We start from the raw sequence: 8,740 nt of genomic DNA on the forward strand, positions 1-8,740 counted from the left end.
ACCTATCACGTATATAGACCATTCTTGACAATTTCGGCGCCGAAGCCTCTCTCCTGAACATCCAGGACATTGAAATCACATGCAGATGACATCATTGACACAAGTTTGGAATAGGATCCGAGAAAGTGTTTGCTTACATTTTTAGAATCGATGGCTGCTGACGTCCTTGTAAATTGTGGACAAACTCACTCGAGTCTCGGGAACTCTGAATAGGGGACTTGGAAACAGAATAAAATCCTCTGGAACTCGGGATACTGCAGATGTAAACCTGGGGGGGGGGGGGGGAAGTAAATGAAGTGACATAGTTATTCGAAATGTATGCAAACACAATATTGTATTGCTATTGGGGTAAAAGATACAAGCATTGCCATTATTGGTGAGAATTTCAAAATAGAATATAGGGTCTTTTGTTCTCTACTAAGAATATCAACTCTCATAATAATAATAATAATAATAATAATAATAATAATAATAATAATAATAATAATGGATTATGATGATGATGATGATGATGATAAGATTAATAATGATAATAATAATAATAATAATAATAATAATAATAATAATAATAATAATAATAATAATTGATCGTTTTCAACAAAACACTTTGAACTTTCCCTGCTCCTCCTCCGTGTCAATAAAGCTTAAACATTGGACATTTATTATTATTATTATTATTATTATTATTAATATTATTATTATTATTATTATCATTATTATTGTTGTTGTTGTTATAATAATAATTAATACTAATAATAATAATGATAATTATCATTATTATTATTATCATTATCATCATTGTTATTATTGTTATTACTGTCAATAGCACGAATCAAGTAAAATCAGTCCTTCTGCATGAGATGTAAATAACTATGTTCTTTTAAATAACAGCTAGAATTAAACTTGTATAAATTAATTTGAAATAATAAATACCTTCGTTATGATGAAGTTACAAGAAATCAAATAGTTTATGCTACGATTGACATCAGTAAGTAAACAAGTCGTTAACCTGAAACTTAAAATTGTTGTTGTCTTTTAATCATAAAGTAAATTATGAATACAACTACAGATAGGGAAACTTTTATCAAATGTTTGTATATTATTAAAACCAGATTAACTTGAAATAGATTGTAATTAATATAACTATTCAAACGATGGAGGAAATACAGAATTTAAGTAAAAAATTATCAAGATCTCTGGATAGAATGGAAAAGATATTTTACCTTTTTGAAGACTTGAGAGAAGAAAAGGGATTTCACAAGAAATGTCTGAAAATCCACATCTTGACTGCGAAGTCCTGTAAAAATTAAGCTGAATGGGAAATCTTTAACATCTTGAAGAACTTATTGAAGAGAGATTCAAAGTTTGTAATTAACTGCCGAGTCTCTCTTCAGAAGAAGCTGTTATTGAAAAGAATTGACACAATAGTTTTTGACGGTGCCTAGAATATAAAAAAAAATTTCTTTCATAATAACGTCTTCTGTATTTACCTTACCAGTCTATATGCATATACATACACACAGATATGTATATACACATATGTATATCTATATGTATATATAATTGCAAAACTTGAAAGAACATACAGTATATACAGTATGTACACATACACACACACACACACACACACACACATATATATATATATATATATATATATATATATATATTATATATATATATATAGATAGATAGATAGATAGATAGATAGATAAATAGATAGATAGATATGTGTGTGTGAATCGAAGCACTTGTCGACACCAAATAATATATATATATATATATATATATATATATATATATATATATATTATATACTATATATTACATATACATATATATATTTATTATATATATATATATATATATATATATATATATATATATATATATATATATATAAATATGTGTGTGTGTGTAATTCATGTGCGTATGTCTGTGTTTATGTGTACATACGTGTATTGATATCGATGCTCTTGTCTCTGAGTATGATATATACATACATATCTAAAAACATCCACACGTGTTTAAATACACTCATATATTAGAATAGCTGAATAAGGTTTTAAGTTCCTATATTATAGAAAGCCTTTCGGAGTGAGGTTGCATACCCCTCACCCTTCACTCTGGTTACGACTCAATGACAGTCCAATATTCATAAAGTGAATAATTCACCGTTCAGGTCATCAGATGTGCAATGGATTTTCTGGGAATCCTAATTTTTTTCTTTTCTTCTGCTGCGATCAATACTTGGTCTGTTGTAGGTGATGGGAGTCTGATAATCCATAGAGAATAAACTCATGCTTACATACACTCCTTGTGTGAGTACTCGCACGCGCATAAACAAACGTGCACACATACATACACACACACAAACACACACACACATATATATATATATATATATATATATATATGTGTGTGTGTGTGTGTGTGTGTGTATATAGATAGATAGATAGATAGATATTTGTGTGTGAATCGAAGCACGTGTCGACACCAAATAATAAATGGAGAAACTTAAATGCATTTTCTAAGATATTCTGAGAACTATGTGGTGTACAACAAGACAATATATATTCATCTTGAACGTAGGGCACCAGCCCAAGTAGCATATATATATATATATATATATATATATATATATATATATATATATATAAATATATATATATATATAGGAATATATATATATACATATATATATATATTTATATTGTATATATGTATATATATATGTATGTGTATGTATGTATAAATATATATATATATAATATATATATATATATATATATATATATATATATATATATATATATATATATTATATATATATACATATATATATATATATATATATATATATATATATATATATATATATATATCAACCAATCTATCTGTCATTAAATAATAGAAAAAAAATCTCTCTCTCTCTCTCTCTCTCTCTCTCTCTCTCTCTCTCTCTCTCTCTCTCTGTGACAGAGATTTACCCAATAACAATACAGAACTAGAAACCTACACACTTGTTTTCAAAATTCACACTCTCTCTCTTTTCCTCTATATTTATCCGCACTTATATTGTATCCTGCATATTGCATCAAACATTGCAATGTCAACAGCATTCCCAAACTGAATATTTCCATCAAACTGCTCCTCTGCTAATCCTGGCCCATCAGAGATTTGCGCAATATTGGCATTTTGGGCAGGGTTTGCAAATTTGGTCGTCGGCTGATCCACGTCATAGGTCCATTAATCACTGAGGACTGGGGAATAATTCCACGTGGTCCAGGTTCCGTCCTTCGGTTGATTGATAGGATGATTAAATTCTGTGATCTGGCGTCAGGTTTTCCGTCAGGTTCGACTTGGGGAAATTCGTGATCCTTTTGATATATTAGATATTTTTTAACAACCATTAATTATTGCATCTTATAAATGCTTTTATGTAACACTTCCATAGAACAATTTAAAATATCATAAATGCGCCATGATGGAAAATTATATTTGTTGAGGAAAACTAGATTCATTATTAGCTACCTCATGTATCATATCAATGTACGTAGTAAAAATTATATTCAAGAGTTTTTCAATTGATTAGTAGCTACCATTAGCAAAGCGAATTTTCCATTAGTGCTTGATTAACGCTAGTTAACGTAAAAACATTATCATTTAAAAAAAAAAAGAATAAAAAAAAAACATTTTTGACAGTCGAACTAAAATTGTTGCAATAATTACTAAAAATATTTCTCTTGACAAAAGCGATTCAGTAGTCATGTATTATTATTATTATTATTATTATTATTATTATTATTATTATTATTATTATTATTATTATTATTATTATTATTATTATTATTATTATTATTTTTATTATTATTATTATCATTATTATTAAAAAAATCAGAGAATTCTTACGTCAATAAAACCCAGCATTTCTCTGATATAATAATAACTATCCTGTCATCTACACAAGAAGCCCCTTTTCATATCCCATAGGAAGAGTCACAGATATTTCTGTATTTTTCTATTTCAACTTATTTATCCAAAGAACTGAGTGGTGCTAGTGAGTCCTTTGCAGAATTCAGATAATCTATTCTTTTTGGGAATGGAGTTGATACGACATCATGTTTAGTGGGGTTGTTTTGACATTCAAGAAACGTTTCAACAAAAACATTGTTACAGGACCCAACTGACTGAAAAACGAGATATGTAGTATTATCGCCTTCTCTCAACTTCTCTCTAATCACACACATGCACACACATATGTATACACACACATATATATACATACATATATATATATATATATGTATTATATATATATATATATATATATATATATATATATATATTATATATATATATATATATACTATATATATATATATATATATGTGTGTGTGTGTGTGTGTGTGTGTGTGTGTGTATCTCAACCATTTTAGTTTTAATTGGATAATAGCAGAAAAATTACTCTCTCTCTCTCTCTCTCTCTCTCTCTCTCTCTCTCTCTCTCTCTCTCTCTCTCTCTCTCTCTCTCTCTCTCAGTGAGTTATCCCAATAATAATACAGAACTAGTAATCTTACACACTTGTGTTCCAAATTCACACTCGCTCTTTTCCTCTATATTTATCCGCACCTATATTGTATCCTGCATATTGCATCAAACATTGCAATGTCAACAGCATTCCCAAACTGAATATATCCATCAAACTACTCCTCTGCTAATCACGGCGCATCGGAGAAGGATTGGACTGGATTGGTGATAGGAATTTAGCAGACCTAGAGTATGCTGATGATGCTGTAACTTGTTAGCAGAACACCGCAGGATTTGCAATGCTTGCTTACCGGAATGCATGAAATATCCCACGAGTTTGGGCTGAAGATAAATAGAAGAAAGACAGAGATGATGAGAACGGAGTATGCAATGGAAGATGAAATATACTTGGAAGGAGAAAGGATTAATGAGGTAGAATCATTTTAGTATTTAGGAACTATGATCTCCGATACAGGGTCTTTAGAATTAGGGTTTAGTGGAAGATTGAAAGAAGCAAATCAGAAAATTATGTTAAGTAAAATTTGAAAATCAAATCGCCTGAAATTACATATAAAAATCAGGATATATAACAGTTTAGTAAGATCCGTGTTACTCTATGGATATGAGTCATAATATGACTATAAAACAATATCCAATAGATTTAGTAGATTTGAGAACAAAACCCTCAGAAGGATATCAGGAGTTAAATGGCACGACAGGATTAAAAATGAAACTATAAGAGAGATTACTCGAGTACCATATGTTGATAAGATCTTGATGAAGGGTAGATGGAGATGGTTTGGGCATGCTCTTCGCACTCACAGAGAGAGATTAGTTCACCAAACGTTCAGTTCGGCTCCACAAGGCACTAGAAGAGTTGGAAGACCCAGGCCTACATGGCTGATGAATATGAAATGCGAAGTAGGAGATGCTAAATGGAGAAGTATTGAATTGAAAGCTCAAGATAGAGACGACCGGCGAAATCTAACCGAGGCCCTTTGCGTCAATAGGCATAGGAGGAGATGATGATATATAGATATATATGTGTATGTATATATATATATATATATATATATATGTGTGTGTGTGTGTGTGTGTGTGTGCGCGCGTATACACACACACACACACATATATATATATATATATATATATATATATATATATATATATATATATATGTATATATATAAATAGATATATATATATATATATATATATATATATATATATATATATATATATATATATATATATATATATATATATATACTGTATAAAGCTTTTGCTATATTGATTATTTTCTGACTGATATTTGTAGGTACTAATGATACTAAGATATTTTAAACTCCGGGGCTAAAAACAATCACTTGTTCTTAGGTGAATTCAGGCAGCTGTTTCGTTTATATATCGATTTCTTTTGTTTTGGGGTTTAACATAATGTCTTTGCTATGAAATTAGAATGTTTATCAGAAAAAGGGACATCAAATTAACGTATTAGAAAGTTTGTGTGTGCGTATGCGCGCACGCGTGTGTTTATCTAAAGGACTTAATTATTTGTCTTCGTAGCAGAAAAAATCTGTTGATGACAACAGTAACCCCACAAAATATTTGGTTATTGTAATTCATTTCTTATATCAAATTTCTTTACCATTCATTTATTTAATTTCTTCGGTGGCTTCCTCCCTTATCCGTATTCGGGACACTTGGAAGACTTTTTCTATGTATTAATCCCGGTTATGTGGCAATCCGTATACCGGATCCGTATACCGGATTTGCGGTATCCCGGATTCTGGAGTTACTGTATAGTCTATCAGAATGCTTTATCACTGTTTCCGATTACCTTGGATGGGAACCGCTGTCCACTGGATTGGTACATCCACTATGTATTTACACAACTGCTGAGGGCAATAATGCCTCTTTATTATGTAAAAACTGGCATCAGTTACTAACGAAAAACAAAGAAAACGAAATTCACAATTAAACAAGAAATATCACCAGAATCAATTTATCAGCAAGTTGAGGCCATCCCAGAAGTGGACTTTCTATCTCTCATTGACATTTTAAAGTATATCAATTGAATAACTGGTATCAGTTACTAACAAAAATAAAGAAAAATTAAATTTACAATTAAACAAGAAATATCAAAATCCATTTAGCAGCAAGTTGTAGCCCTCCCCAGATATGGGCTTTCTCAGAAGCGAGGACATTTTTCTCGAACCAATAAGTCTGCCTTTTCACTGTTGATATGAAAGCCACGTGTTCCCCTTTTTGCCTCCCGGGTAGGACGCAGGATCTTTGTTTGCTAATATCATATTAGCATCCGGTTCAACTTCTATGCCTGAAGCCATTTCCTTGTTCTTTGTTTGTTTACGTATTGTTTTTTTCAGGTGGTTATTAAATTTTGTATTTTTTTTTTTTTGTTCTTTTGTATATTGATATTCTCCGGCTATCCAAACGGAAATTTATTACTATTTCCCCTACATAATAAAGAGCAAGTATCTGGTTATATAACATTATCATCATCAGCCATTATTAGTCCACTGCAGAACAAAAGCCTCAGATATGTCCAACCACGTACGTCTGTTTATTGTCTTTCTGTTATATATCTATATATTAACTACTAAGTCTCTCCTCGTCTCTCAGGAAGGTGTTTGTGTAGTAATGCCATGGTGAAAGGGGGGGGGGGGGTTTGCGTGACTGTCTAAATATTCAACCTTCATTTTAAGACGGGTTGCGTACAATAGTTTGTAACAATGATAATGATATTAATCCTATTACCAATGCTACGAATACTGCTACAACTAATAAAAATAATGATGATGATAATAAAGATGTTAAAGATACTAATTCGGAATGAATATAACTATTAGATAAGCTGGTAGATTTGGTTGTTTTTCCCAGAAGATTAAATTACCATATGAAAGGATTTTGAATCTGGGTCAAAGCATATTTTTATAAGCTTAGTTTCAAACGATAAGCGCATCAGAACATGTAAACGTGGAATAACCAATCCATTGAATAAATAGAATGTTTTGTATCAAGTATGGTTAGAGATATTTTCTAGCATGCTGTATATAATGGATTTTCTACCCTACCTATGTTTTTTTTTCAGGTAATTTTCCCGTGAATATCTGTGATTTTATATGTCCAAACGTCAAGGTCAGATATCTATTGTGGCATAATTCTCTCTCTCTCTCTCTCTCTCTCTCTCTCTCTCTCTCTCTCTCTCTCTCTCTCTCTCTCTCTCTGTCAGATATCTATTGTGGCATAATTATCTCTCTCTCTCTCTCTCCTCTCCTCTCTCTCTCTCCTCTCTCTCTCTCTCTCTCTCTCTCTAAAGATGATAACCACCCGTGCTTCCATGTAATAAGAAACCCACAAACCAAATATATCGTCGAATTAGACTTGTTACGATCTGCGTAACTTGTGTCTCTCCTTTAGCCAACAGTTAAATGTGAAACCCATCTGTGAGAAGATACCTTAACGTGGTGAAAGGGTTTGGGTATTGCCATGATCAGCAAAGCTGTACTAGTCAGGGGCACCCATATTAGGTTGGTTTGCTGTGAAGGATCCGAAGAAAATCTCCCACTATCACCAATCCGCAGTGATGAAAACTGGCCAAACACCAGACATGAAATATGTCTGAGGCCTTCGTCTTGCAGTAGACTAGAAATGGCTGCATTTGTTGTTGTTGTTGTTGTGGTTCTATATGAACGATATTTATCTTTATATCTGTATTTGATATTATACATTTTAAGATACTAATAGTGCAAAATACACTATAAACGACTTTATCCATTACCATGGGTCGTGAATTAGGCCTGTACTAACGCCAGATTACTTCTATTCTTCTGGTTATCTGACATTGATAAATTGTCTTTTTGTATATAACCTGTCAAATAAAACATTTGTGACTAATGTTGTCGTGAACATAAGGTATAGCTAAAAATAGTTAATTCTGTACAGATGAATCATTAGAGGAATTGGTTAATTATTAAAACAATTAAATCTAATCCATTATTTTAGTTACAATAGTAAAAATCTGCTTGGAAGAGACTATCGAAAAATCAATTTCAAAAACTTAACTTCATGACAGATGTGCTATAATTAGTAAGTTTTTTAATTTGCATAAATGAGTATTCAAGAAAAAATTACTCATTCAGAATTCGAATATACTTTTCATGTGGCTCGATTTATTTGTGTTGCATC

The sequence above is a fragment of the Palaemon carinicauda genome, chromosome 11, assembly GCF_036898095.1.
Source record: "Palaemon carinicauda isolate YSFRI2023 chromosome 11, ASM3689809v2, whole genome shotgun sequence".
NCBI classification, from domain to species: Eukaryota; Metazoa; Arthropoda; class Malacostraca; order Decapoda; family Palaemonidae; genus Palaemon; species Palaemon carinicauda.